Source organism: Thermobia domestica, chromosome 18 (assembly GCF_964235325.1).
Source record: "Thermobia domestica chromosome 18, izTheDome1.hap1.1, whole genome shotgun sequence".
NCBI classification, from domain to species: Eukaryota; Metazoa; Arthropoda; class Insecta; order Zygentoma; family Lepismatidae; genus Thermobia; species Thermobia domestica.
Genome location: NC_137471.1, coordinates 49,313,822 through 49,331,750, shown reverse-complemented (window position 1 = coordinate 49,331,750; position 17,929 = coordinate 49,313,822).

Genomic DNA, 17,929 nt, shown 5'->3' with positions numbered 1-17,929 from the left:
ATTCACTTGCTTTAATCATCATATCCCTTAACTAAGAAGCAGAATCGTGGAATGTTAAATTCAAAGATTTTTCCGGCTATGTGAGCTTGTGATAGACAACATCCTATCACAAATTTTCTTAGAGTTCTTCCATTTCCTCCCGGATTCTCATTCCACAAATTATTTCAATTCACTTACTTTCATTTATCATCATCTGTCTCCTTCAACCTGAATGTTACAAATCGGATTATAAAACGCTTTGATCTTTTACTAATCAATACATTATGAAGCAGCCATACGTAGCGTACACGCTAACGTTTTCGCCTTGAGTGTAAATGGTCCCGCAGTCGGTTCCCGGTAGGGACACTAGATAATAAAGATATAAAAGTCTTTTCAGTTCAGTCATCCTAAGTAAGATTTTTCCTGGATTTTCCTCATTGACACCGGACAAATACTGAGATGGTAGCTGATATAAAGTTCCAGATTGCCTTCTTCCCCATTTTCCCGAGTAATGTGATCGTCGAAGGATCTCACCACCAGTCTCGGACCAGGCAGTAGCCTCACTTGAAGGGCCCCATCTTCCCTTTGGGGGGCTGGCTTTTCTTCATAACTCTGTCAGCTTCATTTACGCGTGATAATGGAGTCCCAGGATGAGGACGTGTTCTGTTTCTTTATGGTGTTGCACTAGCTTGTCAAACGACTAACAGAGGGCCCCAGCAGGACTTTATAAAAGTCCGTCTCATTTCGGCATTCATGGGGCTCCAATCTTCATATTGTTGAAATATATTCTTACTAGGCCACAAACAAAGGGCCACAAACGTTAATTTAATTTCAATGATACGATCCCGGTACTATATTCAATGTTGGATGTCAGCGAACTCTGGGAACGGAACAAACTACAACGAATAATATGCTTCACCACAGCAGACATGTTTTATCTTATTTTCCATGTTATTCTGTATTCACTTCATATGTATATACAGAAAGAGAGAGAGGATCCCGGCAGGGATGCCAGCTCTCCTGCCCTAACCAGTCATCAGTTTGACGGGTTTAAAAGGCTATAGATGCCAAATGACCAAAACTATAATTTCTAATTTTAATCCCAATAGTAGAACATAATCATTTTTGTTCTAGTATTTAGTATGGACGACCCGGTTTCGACCCTCAATAGAAGCTTGGATCAAATCGGAACGCACCACCGCACGCAATGTATTAATCGTAATAGTAGGTCCCAGTGGCGTATTTACGATTTTGTTTCGGGAGGGGCTTTGCTAACTTTCGGGGGGGGCTTTGCCTGGAAATGTGAAAATTCTGCAAGATATTTCATTTACTTTACTATACTAAGTAAGATTTCGGGGGGGGGGCTTAAGCCCGGAAGCCACCCCCCTAAATACGCCACTGGTAGGTCCACTTGTTTCACAAGGGTGCCGAACTCTCTTTAAATTTGGGGGGGGCATTCAGATGCAGAAGGTATATATATATGAGGATTTTAAGACAGATTGCATTCAAATTATGCCAAATGTTGTATATTCATAAATACAAAAGGGTCCCACATGAGCTTTGGGGGGCCCGGGCCCCCCAGGATTGGCGCCCTTGTTGTTTCATATGAAGGGTAAGGGGAAAAAACAAGGAATGTCCATGTATGTGCTTTTTCGGGTGCTTTGTCCTATCTGTTGGCGACTCTTGGTACTATTTGACTGTATATGCCATGCATGCCTAGATGTAAAAATGTCCATGTAAAAAGGGGCGAAATATTTAATAATCCTATTCTTTTTACACGGTTTTCAATGTTAAAACGCCGTTTTCTCGAAAAAGTAGTTTTGTGACATTCCTTCTTTTTTCCCCTTACCCTTCATATTGTATCGATGCTTAAAAGGGGAGTTTTCTGTAGTCATTACTTCGGTGAGGCGTGTGAAGAACTTTGTATTAAGTAGCAGAAATCTGAACTAGAATGCCAGAAATAAAGGGAGTCGGTGTGCTAACTTACAGCATCCAGCTAACAATTCTTTGCAAGAATTCTTTAAGTTTGTTTTTGTCTGTAACTTAAAAAGAAAGAAAAAAAACTTGGAATTGGTTACTTTCGTTTTAAATTGTCTGTTTATAACGTATCATCTGTTTACTTGAGACAGTGTGGTCGTTTGGTAAATACGAATGAATACAAAACAAATAGATATAACGTAGAATATCTGCTACAGATCATGACAAAGTCTTGGGGAATGACTAATTGTTTGAAATCTTCAATTTCCAGTGTGGCCAAAATCAACACCTGCCCGAGGCAACGACACACCTTCCTGTTGTTCAGAATGGAACTAACAATAAGTGTGGAGCAGAGGGGGTTAGGAAGGAATATAAAAATAAAACACTTTCTCCGTTTTTCAGGTTGTCTGCAAGATTCACCTAGCTAGTCTGGAATTTCCCCAAGCATTAACTGCCCGCGGCGACCAAATTCTGACCCTTCACAATGCAACTAGAAGACAAATGAGTACAGAATATCTGAAAAAAAATCTATGAACTTCAAAACGATTTACTTTACTTATTAGCAACAGTAATAAATTACTAATAAACTCGTTCTTGATATTTTTAGTATAGGACATGAGTGGATAACGTATCACTTGTTTGAGCATATTCATGTCTTTCTTAAAATCTTCCATTTGCTAAGTTGCAATTTCATCGTTTAAAGCGAGTGTATTGGTAATGTTATATTAATATTATAATATTATAATGTTAAGTTAATGCTATAAAGCTACATACTATCGGTCTCAAATATTTATATCTAAAAATTCGTACTTTTAGTAATAATTTTAACATTATACACTTGTAAGAGGAGATGAAACCTTGTAGATATCAAGCCAGCGTATACTACTGGTAAGGACTTTTGCTTCACAATTGAGAAGTCTCGGGTTTGAATCCGGTAGCCGACCATCCTGTTTTTTTTTTTTTTTTTTCTCCGGGTTCCTCAGTTCCCTCTCTAAATGATGTAAATATAATGGAGTATGATAGGAGAACAATAGAAAGAAATGCAGATGTCTTATTAAACACTTGCAGTGACATGTGTTTAGAAGTAAATGCAGAGAAAACTAAATACATGGAAGTTTGTCGGGATCGTAATACTGCAGATTACAGATGCGTTAAAATATCAATCAATACTTTCAACAAAGTGGATACTTTCAAATATGTAGGATTAATATTAATACATCAAAACCATATTCATAAATAAATTAAATTCGGCTAAAAGCAGGGAATTCTTGTTACTATTCAGTTCAAAATCCTTTGTCTTCGCGAATTCTGTCGAGGAATTGGATATAAAAAATGACAATCATGCCTGTTGTTCTGTATGGTTGCGAAACATGGTCACTTACTCTGAGGGAAGAACGTAAACTGAAAGTATTTGAGAACAAGATACTGAGACGAATATTCGGACTCAAGAGGAATGGGAATGGGGAATGGCGGAAACTTCATAACGAGGAACTGCGTAATTTATACCGTTTACCAAACGTGAGAGTCATCAAGTCTAGGAGGCTCAGGTACGCAGGTCATAAGGCCAGATTTTAAGAAAGTGGGAACGATTGACTTCTGTCCTTAGCCAACTGGATCCAGTTTCTACTTTGTATTACTATATCTATGAGATTCATCTTAATATTGTCCTCCCATTTGCGCCTAGGTCTTCCTAATGGTCGTTTTCCAATTGGTATTCCAGTTTAAACTTTAAAAGGTGTTCTATTTTAACATTTGGTCAATGCCCCCTTACAATTTAATCTCTGATTTCCCTCTATTACTTGCTCCCTAAATGACTTTCATTTAGTGTATTTTGTATAATTGCATCAAATGCTGAAATACTTGAATCAGCATCTAGCCCTATGTATTGGATAATCTGTACACATATCCCTTATGCATCTGATGTTCAAAGTCCGTGTTTTTGTTTCTCTACAGATGTGATTCTGAGTAAGAATGTTTAATCAGAATGAGCTTAGCTATCTTTGTTTTTCTTGAATTAGGGTAATACTTCTCATTCTTAGTCATACTTGTTTTGTTTTCTGGTAGATGTATTTGTTGTTTATTCCCTATCGTCTCAATGAATAACATTTTTATTTAATATATTGAATGCGTGGAAGATTAATTGGCTGCTTGGTTGGATGGTTGAGGTTTAGCTTCCCTTTTCAGCAGCGAGGCTATCTGAGACGTGGACTTACTTTCAATTTAAGGCAGTGGTGTAACCAGTATGTCACCATCAGTGGTGTATTTAGGGGATGGCTATCGGGCTCAAGACCCCCCTCCCGAAAAATGTTACTTCCAAAAATTTATTAAATTTTGTCGGCACCCAAAAGGAAACATATAAGCGCTTATTCACGTGTTGTACATAGCCCCCCTCCAGAAACGAAATTCTAAATACGCCACTGGTCGCCACATACTGGTGCATCACGCAGACTCATAAAGTATGTCGCGAAATTTTAGAACTTAAAAATCATAAAGCATTTAATAAATATTTAACATCAATTTTAAAGCAGACTAATACCAGTCAACGCCCCCAGCGCCAGCAACATTGCTCAGTTACTATTTTATGGAAACTTGCAGGCTTTATAATAATAATAATAATAATAATAATAATAATAATAATAATAATAATAATAATAATAATAATAATAATAATAATAATAATAATAATAATAATAATGATAATAATAATAATAATAATAATAATAATAATAATAATAATAATAATAATAATAATAATAATAATAATAATAATAATAATAATAATAATAATAATATCATACAGTGTACCGCGATGTTCTGAGTGTTCAGTGAAGTGTACCGTTAGTGAAAGAAGGTTGTAAACCAGTGGTTTAAGGTGAAATCTAAACCTGAAATTCACCACACCATCCCGAAATTCAACGACAAAGGATAGTCGTAACGTCTGTCTTGAGAAGACTCCGATTGTTTATTTATTATATTTATAAATGTATTATTATATGTATTATATGTATATAATACATTTATTATATAAATGTATTTCTAATAGATACTATGTTATAACTGGTTATCAGTAATACAGATAAATTAATTGAATATATGTAGTTTGATTTGACTAACATTCATTATAGTTTAACGTCTATTTACAGCTAGGTTATATGAGACGGTGCCTACAGGGGGATTTGAACCACCACTTGGATTTGTATCTGTATCCAAGATCCGGTAGTGGAAATCGGATTCGAAAAAAAAAAGAAATATAGTATATGAAACTGTCTTTTTAATGTCCCAAAATTATGCCATGTAGGCTAAAAGTAGACGAATCATTAATCAAAGATTTTGTGAAATGAGAAAGTGGGAGGAAACTGGAAAATCTTGTAAACACACAGACACGAATCAAACCAGAGACTTCTAGCACCAGAAGTAAGCACTCTACCAATGAGCAACCGTGCCTCCGGGAAATCGAATTCGAATTATGTTAGCAACTCAGCCACGAAGAGGCACTACGAGGAATTGTGGTTTCTGTTTAATTTATGAGTACCCGTGTTTTTTTTTTTCTTTATTTTAATATCATTTGAAATAGGGCTATAGAAACTACCTTCGGGGTATGCAACTATTTGAAACATTTCTTTCGAAAAGTATTGTATTAAGTAGGTTAAAATCTTTCAGCCCAAGAAAGGTTGATTATGTTTTAAGAGTTTAAGGCAAATTTGCAGTAGACCTACATTAACGTGGAATTCGTCCGAATCACATGAACATTCATGGGTAATCCAACCTTAGCCCCTCGCGCCGAACAATCTGTAAATACATACTCTGATCTATTAAATGACACTGGCGCTTTGTTAATGTCTTGATTCCAAACACACGAACACCATAATTTCTGTCTTGATTTGTAGTTCTTTGCCTTTTTCTGTCAAAACAACGTCTTCTCACTTGTCGTAAATCATCTTGACCATCTGGAATCGAACACAAAATGACATGCAACAAGGGAAATGCTAGAGTCATATAGATTTGAGTATAGCGTCCCCTTCAGCAGCGTGGCTATATGGGACGTAGACCTACTGATTAACGTGGAATCCGAACCACATGAACTCCCGCCGGGAATCGAACCTGGGTCTCCCACATCAAAGGCGCGTACGCTAACCGCTTAGCCACGAGTACTGCTAGGTCATATGACAATCGCAGCATACAGCTTCATAATATATAAACATATTCTTACATTGTATTTCTCAAATTTCTTTTACATATAACTTATCTTTCATTACCAGAGCTGATTTTGCGAGATAGACTTAAGACAATAATCTACAGTCATGCTACAGACCAAATTGTCATATAAACAAGATAGACATTTAAATAGTTTGTAATCATATGGCAACACTGTCAATGAGGTCATCTTATTAATAGCTGGTAAATTGAACTACACAAAGGGAAATAATTGACGTTAATGTGTTATTGAAGAGCAGAGCATTTCTTTTTCTATAGCTGCGCCACAGTACTTCAGAGAAGCAGAAACAAGTGACTGACTTGACAGTGATTACGCTAAGCGCACAGCAACTTAGCGAGGCAACATTTGTACATCCCTGAGACTTTTCCCGCCTTTGTCGTCTGCAGCGTTTTCCCGCTCAATTTCTGAGAACCCAAGTGGCTGAGAGCAGCGCGCTTTTTTTTTATTATTATTCTCTCTCCCTCCTTCTCTCTCCACCTCTCTCTCTCTCTCTCTCTCACACGCACACACACATTCACATACATACATACTAACATTCACGATCTACTGGGTGAGTTTGCGAATTGTCGCGCCGCTAGGGAATCCCTAGAAGGGAGTGGCCAGCTAGCCAATACAGCATATTTAGATTCGACATTCTTTCTTCATTTTTTTTTTCTTTCTTTTCGCACTTTCAATTCATATCTCTCGAGGGTGAGAGATTTTCGTGTGTGGACTATGTTTGTATGATACGGGAACATTGTACTTTTATAAAGCTGGAAATAAGATTAAACCACGGAAAGGATGAACTGGTGCAGACGACATTAAGCGTGTAGGCATAGAAGAATGCTGCTGTCACGCCCATATCCAGCGTCAAATCAGAAAGGACTATTTGAGCGATAGCGTAATGTAATTTGGTTGATCTTTCCAATTCAGACTTTGATTAATTTCTCGTTTGTGAGTGCAGTTAAATCAGACACATAAATCCCTCCTAAAATTCTCTTTGTTATGTTTATGCTGGATAAAATAGGGTCTCTCGCATTTTCTCTGCTGCTGGTTCTTCCTTTTTCTTAAGCTAACTTGGAAGGTCCTCACTGCTCGGTTAGTGGCCGGCGCAGACGCCTTGCCAAGGCATCCAGGGCTCAATAACGCTCTCGTCTTTGGTGCGAGCGGGTCCGGGTTCGATTTTTGGTGGGGACTCGGTGGAAAAAATTGAAGTTTTTTTTTTTTTTTTTTTTTTTAGACCAGTCATACTGAGTGACGTTTTCCTGGGGTTTCTTCATATGTGACGGGTTAACATGGCGATAGATGCCGAAAGCTCAGAAATCTAATTCCTAATCTTAATCCCGTCCACGTCTCATACAGCCTCGTTGCTGAACGGGACATTAAACTCAAAATCGCTTCAATTCAATTGAAAGGGGGGAACAACGAGGAGGAGCATATACATACAAGATTTACAGAAAAGGGAACTCCACATAAAAATAAGGTTATAATAAAAATCTACGTTTTTTCTCTTCTCTTTTGAGTTTCGTTTCTCTCTCTCTCTCTCTCTCTCTCTCTCTGTCTTTCTGTTAGCATTGCCTGGGATTAGAAGGAAAATGGCTTAGTGTTAAGATAGTTCACGTGTGGTGAGAAGGATCTCTGGTTCGAACCAGGGTATGTGAGTTTGTGATGTGCAATATAAATGTTCAAAATTCCTTCTGTGTTTTTTGGGGGGTCACTTAATCCCTTAGGCTAATGTGCGGCTAATTATGATTAACATTAAATGTACGGAGTGGCATAGTAGGTCTATAACTACATCAAACACTCTTCCAGTCAGTACATAGGAAACAGGTTTCCTTCAATAGTGTAGCGCTCATGTTTGTTGTGATGTTAAAGGTCCATTTTCCACCCTCCATTCCATCATGACTTTCATTTCTCATCCTTCTCTCTCTAAAGGAGAGTACGATGAGTCAGTGTTCTTAGCTCTGGTGCGAAGGGTTCCTCGTCCACTTCCCGGTTACGCGAGCTTGTGGTGGACCTAATTGTCTCCGTTAGTTCTCCCGTTTCCTCCTACATTATCATTTCAATAATTCTCATTCGTCTAATAATCATGGGATCGTGGATTTTTTTAGAATCTGAAAGACATATTTGTGGGATATTAAGCCAAGAGTTTAATTTGTATGTTGATACAAAATCCATGCCTCTTACATTTTTATTATTATTTGAAACGATTTTCATTGATGTAATTATGCATGACTGTGTGTGTGTGTGTGTGTGTGTGTGTGCTTGCAGAGCTGGACACTACGTGGAACTGATTGCAACAGGTTGGTTTATCTTCGAGATGCGTTCTCATGAACATTACGTACTCTCACCACGTTGCGCAATCTCATTCAAAATGAATTTTCAAGGTCAAAAACAAAGAAAAATAAATGTATTGCAAGAGAATAGATAACAACGTTAAGTTACCCTCCTAACATTATTTTACACCATGGAAACTTAGGTCATAGCCAAATTAGTGCTTCGTTACGTCCCATTTACCGTTAATTGATATCCTAGTTAATTTGTGTATTTTGTACCCAAAACATGTTATTTTACAAGTGTGGTTCCGGCATTGATTTCAGAGACTAGTTACTCGGTCAGCATATGCATCTTCCGCGCAGAATATTTGATTCCATTCATAATGGAAGATCATATAGTTCAGACCAGGGGCGGCTCTACCATACTAGCATGTGAAACATGTGCATTTGCACGGAGCGGCAAGTTTTCGTGGGGCGGCAAAATCTGTCATAACTATAGTTATAATTTAAAATAAATAATTGTTGTTGGAAACAGACTTCATGATAATAGTAGTTAAATTTACTAATCTGGCCTTATTTACAAATCATGTTTAGGTCACATTAGTCTAAGCACACATGGACAGTGCTAAAGCAAATGGTCAAACAAATCCCAGCATGAACAGCTTGATTGTAGTCAAATACAAAAACCAAACTCTCGAACTGTCGCGAACACCTGTTCCATTTAGTTAGTTATCATTGTTTTAATATGAAAAACTAATCTTATCTTTGTCACAAACAAGTTTCTTATCATTGAAAGTGGAAAGAAGTTTTTTTTTTTAAATAAAAAATAATAACAGATGTAGAAGGAAAATCAAGAACTAAAGATAAAAGAGCTAGTTGTACTGGAATTGTATACTGATATATTGAGATTGAAGCTCGATATTGAATTCTATAAAAAAGTATCCCATTTTTCCTCTGCAGGTGTGTTTGCATTATCTTTCACTAACATAATAAATTATTATTTTTAAAATACAGAAACAACACTGTTGTATTTGTATTGTTTAGATATTTCTGAGTGCGAGTGCACTTTCCCTCCCCTTCAATGTTCATGATGGGGTAGCATATTTAAAATTGTGGCTTTTAAGATTTGTTATTTCTGGAGAAAGGGGCCGGCGGCAAATTATACCATTGCAGAGGGCGGTAAATTACCTAGGGCTGGCCCTGGTTCAGACACCACGTTAAGTTACAAAGGTCATACTTATAAACGTATAATGTTGGCTACAAGACGAGATGATACGAGACATCAAATTGTCTCGTCTTGTCTCGTAAATGTTTAGAGAAGTCTCGTCTCCATTTTTGTAGAACTCTTTCTCGTCTCGTCTCATTTCCCTCTCTCGTTCTGTAAATTTATGTACAAAATTTATGCATTTGTTTCTTTCTTTATTTCATTTAGAAATTATTAGAATCCTTCTGCGACACGAAAGGTTCATGAATGGTATGATATAACAACCAGTGATGCCAACCTGTGAGAAAAATCTCATATCGTGGGAGTTTTTTCCCCTTATTTTCTTGGAAAGGGATAAAAAAGCAGCATGTGTGGGATTTTTCGAGAAGATCTAAATTTACATCTTATTCATTTAGATAAATGTAAAAAAAAAAAAAAAGTGACTAACACCAAGAAATTTAATTTTTAATATTATAGCATACTTCTAATTAGTGTAACGTGAGAAATTCACATGTAAAATGGGATTTTTTGCCTCTCGACATGGAATTTCATATTGTTTTAGGTTGGCATCACTGATAACAACATTTAAACCATATTTATTATTGGAATAAATTGTGTAATGACTTGGGTATATTTAAACGTTGATAAATTATCTTCATTGTGTTCGTATAATCACTTTATCAATTTATATTTTTTATGCTTTATAAATGATGTAACATTAAAAGAGTGTCAGATCTAAGACTTGGGTGAACTAGAGTTGCCCACGATACTCGAGAAATTGTTTATCCCGTCTCGAAAACTGGACGAGAATAGTCGTTTTTCGTCTCGTCTCGAATTTTAAAATGTACTCCTCGTCTCGTTCTCGAAACGGGATAAACAATTTCTCGAGTATCGTGGGCAACTCTAGTTCACCCAAGTCTTAGATCTGACACTCTTTTAATGTTTATACTCGAGAAATTGTTTATCCCATCTCGAAAACTGGACGAGAATAGTCGTTTTTTGTCTCGAATTTTAAAATGTACTTCTCGTCTCGTTTTCGAGACGAGACAATACATTTCTCGTCTCGTGAGCAACACAAGTCAAAATGTACATCATCATCACCATAGGTATTCTGTCATTACTAGCAGTTCACTTGCTGCAACTGAGAAGTTTTCATGCTCTACGGTCTTCCGCTAACCTCTTCGTCCTTACGTACGATTTCTCTGTTTAGATATCGTCCACTAATTGTGGTCTCCTTCGCCCCCTCCCTCTCTTTCCTGCCACCATACTCTCTAAATGTTTTTCATGATAAAAGTTCCTTCTTAGCCAATGTCCCAATCAGTTTCTATTCTTCTTCTTAATAATATCTGAAATTGTTCTTTTCTCTCCTGCCATTTCTAACACCCTCTCATTCGTTTCCCGCTCGACCCATCTAATTCTCTCCATTCTTCTCCACACCCACATTTCGAAAACTTTCAGTCGTTTCTCGTCATTTTTGCGTGTTGTCCATGTTTCTGACTCATCCAGCACAATACTCCACACAAAGCACTTTATGAGTCCTTTTCTCAACTCTGTTCAAAGGCCCACAAAATAGTATTTTCTTCCTCTTAAAGGCTTCTTATGCCATTCCTATCCTTGATTTTATTTCACGTTCACACTTTATGTCATTACTAATCATACTACCGAGGTATCGAAAATTAGTCACCTCTTCTATTTTCTCCCCTCTTATTTCTATATTTGACACCGATCCCTTCGTTCCAATCACCATGACTTTTGTCTTTCTAACATTTATTTTCATTCTATATTCTTCACAGCCCTTCCTCAAGTTTTCACAGCCCTTATTGGTTTTCTCTTCCATTGTTGTAGTTTCCTATTCGTTTTTACATAACTGGGTGAGTAGAAACAGCAAATATTAGTAATATTAAATTAATTTAAAATACACTTTGTTCACAATTTTCCTTTCTTAATTAAGTTAGAATGAAGTGTGTGTGTGTGTGTGTGTGTGTGTGAATTATGGGGTTTCTAGCTTGGTATTCGTTGAAGGGTTGAATTCTTTAGAGAATTGGAAAACGCTGAATATTCACAACTGAACGTTCATGTTACTGATGCGAGACGTTGAACGCGGTAATAACTGGTGGTATTGGATTGCACACTATAGTTGTAAACAAGAATCGCTTGCGCCTCGGGGTCAGTGTTCGTAGTTTGAGGGAAATTTCTCTACTCTAGGGAAATTTCATAAGTAAATTGACCAAAAAGGAAACTTTTTCGATAAAACTTGAAAATGCAAGGAAATTCTCTCGCTGACTGACTGATCAAAATCAATGCTTTTAAAGTTTCTTTTGTTCTTCAGAAATAAAACAATAGAATAGCAATAGTATGTGTGTGTGTGTGTGTGTGTGTGTGTGTGTGTGTGTGTGTGTGTGGGTGTGTGTGTGTGTGTGTGTGTGTGTGTGTTCGAAGTAGCATAATTTGTACCGATTGTTGCGTGGGTTTATTTGTATATTTTTGCTTAAAAAAATAGAAGCAAAAACCGTTGAGTTGATTTTGAATTTAACGTCCCGTTCAGCACCGAGGCTATATGAAAAATGAAATTTTTGAGTTTTACGTCCTACGGTTATGCCGGTTAGCATAAAGGAGACGGTGATGATTAGAGATGAATGAAATGGTGGAATGAAGAAAGTGGAAAGAAACGGGAGAACCCTGAGAAAACCCACGTACATGGTATTTGTCCACTATGAAGTTTACTTGGCGGGAGTAGGGTTTGAACCTGGGGCGCCAAGCACTAAAAGTGGACGCTCTACCACTTTTTTTTAAAAGTTAACTGACTCACCGAACGTACACTCATGTCCAAAATTATTGTCGCATGTCTATAACTGTCTTCTTGTAAGAATATAATTTGATAATTATTTTGCAGAGTACTATTAATACTGATACTTTGTGTATAATCGGGAAATGTATATTCGTGGTAAATTGAATTATAAATACGAAAATTAGAATGAGTAAAACAAAATGTTGCTAAGTGGACAAGAAAGTTTTATTTTCGTTTTATTGTTCGTATTTACTGCTCTTTTTACATGAAATTTGCCACATACATATCTTTGCCGATTGTATACATACTAACATTGTAAGAAATACTGAGTTAATTCGTTATCAAATTATATTCCTACAACAACATGTTTATAGATATGCGACAATAATTTTGGACACGAGTGTACCTCAAAAACTTGAATTGCTCATTACTAATTTTACTTGCTTTACTCATTTTACCTTGCTTTTCCAATTATCTAGAACGACAGGGACACGAACACAGAAACATCGAGGACAGTTAAAATCACAAAGGCTCTCCCACCGGGAATCGAACCCGGGGCCCCGTACACCAAAGGCGCACGTGCTAGCCACTAGACCAGCGGGGAGGGCACCACTGAGCCATCGTGGTCCCCAGCGAGGCTATATGAGACGTGGACCTACTGATTAACGTGGAATCCGATCCACATCAGCTCTCACCGCGAATCGAACCCAGGTCTTCCACGCCAAAGGCGTCTACACCAACCACTTAGCCACGAATGAGCTCCAAAAGCAAAAAAACAAGTCAATAAAACAAATATAATTGGAATTTCCTTTAATCCTAGCTAAATTAATCTTATCACATAATTTCTCTCATAGATATTGGACACAACAGTCTAAGGATTATTTGATAATACAAGGGAAAATTTTGTGTCAATTGAGGGAAATTTTCTTAACGAAACTTACGAACACTGCTCGGAGTGTCAGTACTCAACAATGATTAAAGATATATAACTCTAACTACTGTATTATCGCGACGAAATATTTCGAACCGAATATTGTTGGTTGATATTTGCATAAAACTTTATTAGTCCCAGATGTTTGTGGAAAAGAGAAAGAAAGAAAGAAAGAAAACCGGAACTTCTTCATTAACATAAAAAGAGAACTTGGTTCTTATGTCGTAATCTTTGAATGAAATTAGAACTCGTACTATAAAAAAAGAAAAAAAGATGAAGGAAGAAAGAAAAAAATATTCAGTTTCTTAAGAAATAAAAAAGTCGTAATTTTTTGTCTGTTAAGTTGTAGAATCTTCCCCGATTGAATAAAGACTATGATCATCTTCCTCTTCATACTACGAGTTCTCTTTTCACTCTGCTAAGTGATAAAATTTTTTTAAGTTCACTTTTCATGGACCATCATATCGCCATCAAGAGAGAGAAACTTCTCTATTTAATTTCGATTTAGGGCTGGTTGTCTTTTCATTCTCCAGATGACATTCTACATATCAGCATACAAGGATGACAGATTTAGAGGAAGAGAAAAAAAAAAGTCTTTCGCATCATGAAGAGTTCTCACCGAGAGTGCTCCTCACTATCTTTTTTTGTAAGACCACCTTTTTAAATGAAGGCAACGGTGATTTATGATAGAACAGTTAACTCTAATGTGTTAATACATTGTTATCATTATTATTATTATTATTATTATTATTATTATTATTATTATTATTATTATTATTATTATTATTATTATTATTATTATTATTATATTATTATTATTATTATTATTATTATTATTATTATTATTATTATTATTATTATTATTATTATTATTATTATTATTATTATTATTATTATTATTATTATTATTCCATATATTGCGATTTGCTGACAATAATAAATGTCTTGATATGGAAACTATTTCACAAGAACTGTGAACGAGAATAACCTAAAGCTTGCAAGTACGTAGCTTGGAGGTCAGTGTTAGAAGTAATCAAACGACAATACATACATTTGCTACTTCATAGTGTATATTTACCATTGTATATATACCCTAAACAGTAGCGTACGCAGGAATTTATTTCGGGAGAGGTCCAAACTCAATATGAGGGTATTTTATATTAAAATTTCTAAAATTGCCCCTAAAATTAGACTAAATTCACGCAAAAGTCGAAATTTCGGGGGGGGGGGATCCGGACCCCCAGGACCCACCCCCTGCGTACGTCCCTGACCCTAAATATAAACCTATTCCAGCAGAATATAAACTACTAACTGCATCCAGAGACACATCGACGGGGGACTCACCTGGTCTGGATCCCAAAAGTGTTCCTAACTGAACATTCGCATACTTTTATCCTGTACTTGTTTAATAGGGAAATGATTGATGCAGCATGACAATTTGATCTTATACTTCATCTGTACTCACTGTCTTATAATTCTATCATTTGTTTCCTGAAAGTATAGATATTATTACAATTACAAATATAAAATATCAATATCCAAAAGTTGAAGTGCTTTTTTCACTTAGATATACTTATCTCAGGTAAGTAAGTAGAAACCAATGAAAAAGGAAGCAAAATGGAGGCCTTGAAAATAAAATGTAGACAAATTCAGCACTGTTCAGAAGATGCTGTCTACAATGCACTGAGCAGATTAAGTCGGTGGGTCAGAGTGGGTCACGGTGATTGATGGGTCGCAGTGGGTCACATCCTGTCGACCTATACGACCCACTGACCAACTTGACCCATAACCCATTGAGACGCAGTATATCTCTGATGGACACGTGACCCAGTATTTTGCAAAATCTCCAGAGCTAAGGGAGGGACGATTTCTATACTTTTCCTTTACATTGGAATCGACATTGTCTGTTGTATGTGTTCGCATCACCGAAAATGGCTTACCCAGTTGAAAGTAATTTTGGCACATTTTTAGTACTTATATCAAGGTTTTGTATGATGTCACATTCCTTACTGAGCATATCTGAATAGGAAGGAGAATTCAGGATTTATTTATATAGCTATTAAATATTATATTACTATAGTAGTTAATTAGCATATATATGCATAAATAACATAAGCGGCGCCACAGTGGGTGCTGCTGCACCCACAATAACTTCGATTTTCAGATTTCCTACAATAATCCTTTCTATTTTGTATATTTATTGTTTCCTGTGTTTAGATATATTTGAATGACTTCTTAAGTCCCTCATAAGTTAGTTGCTATCATACCGTGTTTTTCTATTTTTTGTGAGTAAAACTTAGGGATTATTTTTGAGGTCTTAAGGCTCAATAGGGCAGAGCGTTCTGGCAACAATGTTAGGATGTGTTGTTCAATCCTAGCCCGCTACACCTACATTACCAAAATCCTGGCGCCACCTATGATAAATAATTTTTGTTTTATATGATTTACGTGTACGTGTCTGTGTACTTGCGACTGTGCTTGTGTGTAGGTCTTTTGCCCCTTTGAAATTGGTATCTAGTCGCTCAAAAAAAAAAAAAAAAAAAAAAAAAACTGCTGGCGTGCCTGTTGTTAGCGATAACTATTACATTTAGCCATTTTAGCTATTTTCTGAAGGTACCTGTTGGCAACACTGATTTCCATTCGTTCCTGTGTTCGTAGTTTGAGGGAAATTTCCCTCATCTAGGGAAATTTCGTAGGTAAATTTAGCAAAATGAGAAGTGTTTTTTGATATAACGTGAAAATCCAGGGAAATTCTCACGCGACCTGATTTATCAATATAAATGCTTAAATTTTTCTTTGTTCTTCAGAAATGAACCAATACAATAGCAATAGAGAGTGAATGAGTGAGTGAATGTATGTGTGTTTCTCTTGTGTGTCAGTGTTTGTTTGTTCAAAGTAGCATAATTTGCACTCGTTGTTAGGTAGGTGCATTTGTATGTATATAGCAAGTAGCAGAAAAAAAAAGCAAATGAATAAAACAAATATGGTTGGCACTTCCTTTAATATATCTAAATTAACCTCATCATATAACTTTTGTCATAGGAATTAGATATTCAACAAACTAGGGAAAATTTTGTCAGTCGAGGGAAATTTTCGTAAGAAAACCTACGAACACTGCCGTTCCTTGGCAATAGACGAACAAGACGAAAAAAAAAAAAAGTAACCCGGAAAATAAATTGAAGAACATAAGAGAATTGATTTATTTCAGGCTGATATGACAAATAATTATGAACTAAATTCCTATGCTTGATTTTAAATGCATGTAAAAACTTATGAAAAATAAAACTTATGTCATATAGTATTAGTTTCAGCCTATGAATGAAGTGGATTTTAAATATATTGCTTCTAAGTGCAATTGCACTTATCAAGGTCAACCGATTCTTAATGCTATTGTTGTAAGAACGTTTTATTTTTTTCTAAAAGTAGGGGTGTCCAACAACAACAGTCAGTGGTATAATTGCAATGTTTTATTAATTATTGTAAAACAATATTTTTGTTGTTGTTGATATTTTCAATTTCCTCTCGTTTGTATATTTGGGATATTTAAAATTAATGTCGTTATCCTAGTTAAAACTAAAAAGCGTAAAGCTATTTCTTGTTCGATAACACGCAAAAGTATAGGATGAAAATTTATCATTTAATGTATGATTTTAATCCGATCGTGCTAATTTTATGAAGATTTATCATGACGTTGAAATATTTCATGAGTAAAAGATGAATTTAATGGCATTTACACAAAACTATGGATGTTTGCAAATGACATCTACTGTACATTAAGGAATATAAATGTCCCAAACCAAGTACACACACAAAAAAAAAAAAAAAACTCCCACCCTCAGAAAACAAAATTATCGATTTTCGTCTTTAAAATTATTGTATTATTAAAAAAAAACAAAGTATATCCATTATGCACGTAATAATACGGTCGTAAACAGCCTGTAAAAATCCACGCATCCACTTATGTCCCGAAATTGACTTCCTGAGGGACACTTCTGGGCTCTCCACCGGATAATAACTGAACGAGTTTTGGACATCATTGTACGTATTAGATATGGCTACTAGACGTTCAAATATTGTCCCACGAGCGGCACATCCCATTAAAATCCAATGGAAACCCCTTGACTTTTTTTGTTTGTTTGTTTTCTTGTTTAACTCCAAACGTATGTCCCGGGACAGATGTGAGATTTGTGAGACATTCGGAATATTAACTAATGAGTAATGGGGCGTTTACACTTGGTCGATTTAGTCACTCGCTGCATTTGCCACTAAATCGAAGCATCTAGGCCAAATCAGATCGATGGATGTGTTCAATTATTTCAACCACAGAAAATAGAACGTCTTTCAATTCAGTTGCCAGCCGATTAGTCGCCTTCGATCAACAAGCGATTAAGTTGAAGTTCCGTTTACACGGTCGATTAAGTTGAAAGTGACGTCAATTCAACTGAATCGAACGCAAATCGACTAAGTGTAAACGCCCCATAACGGAGATTACATACTTTGTATATTTGATCGTGTGTAAGGCTATAGATGAAGTTTCATTCAGCTTCGGTTATACACTACTCATTTAATAGATATACAA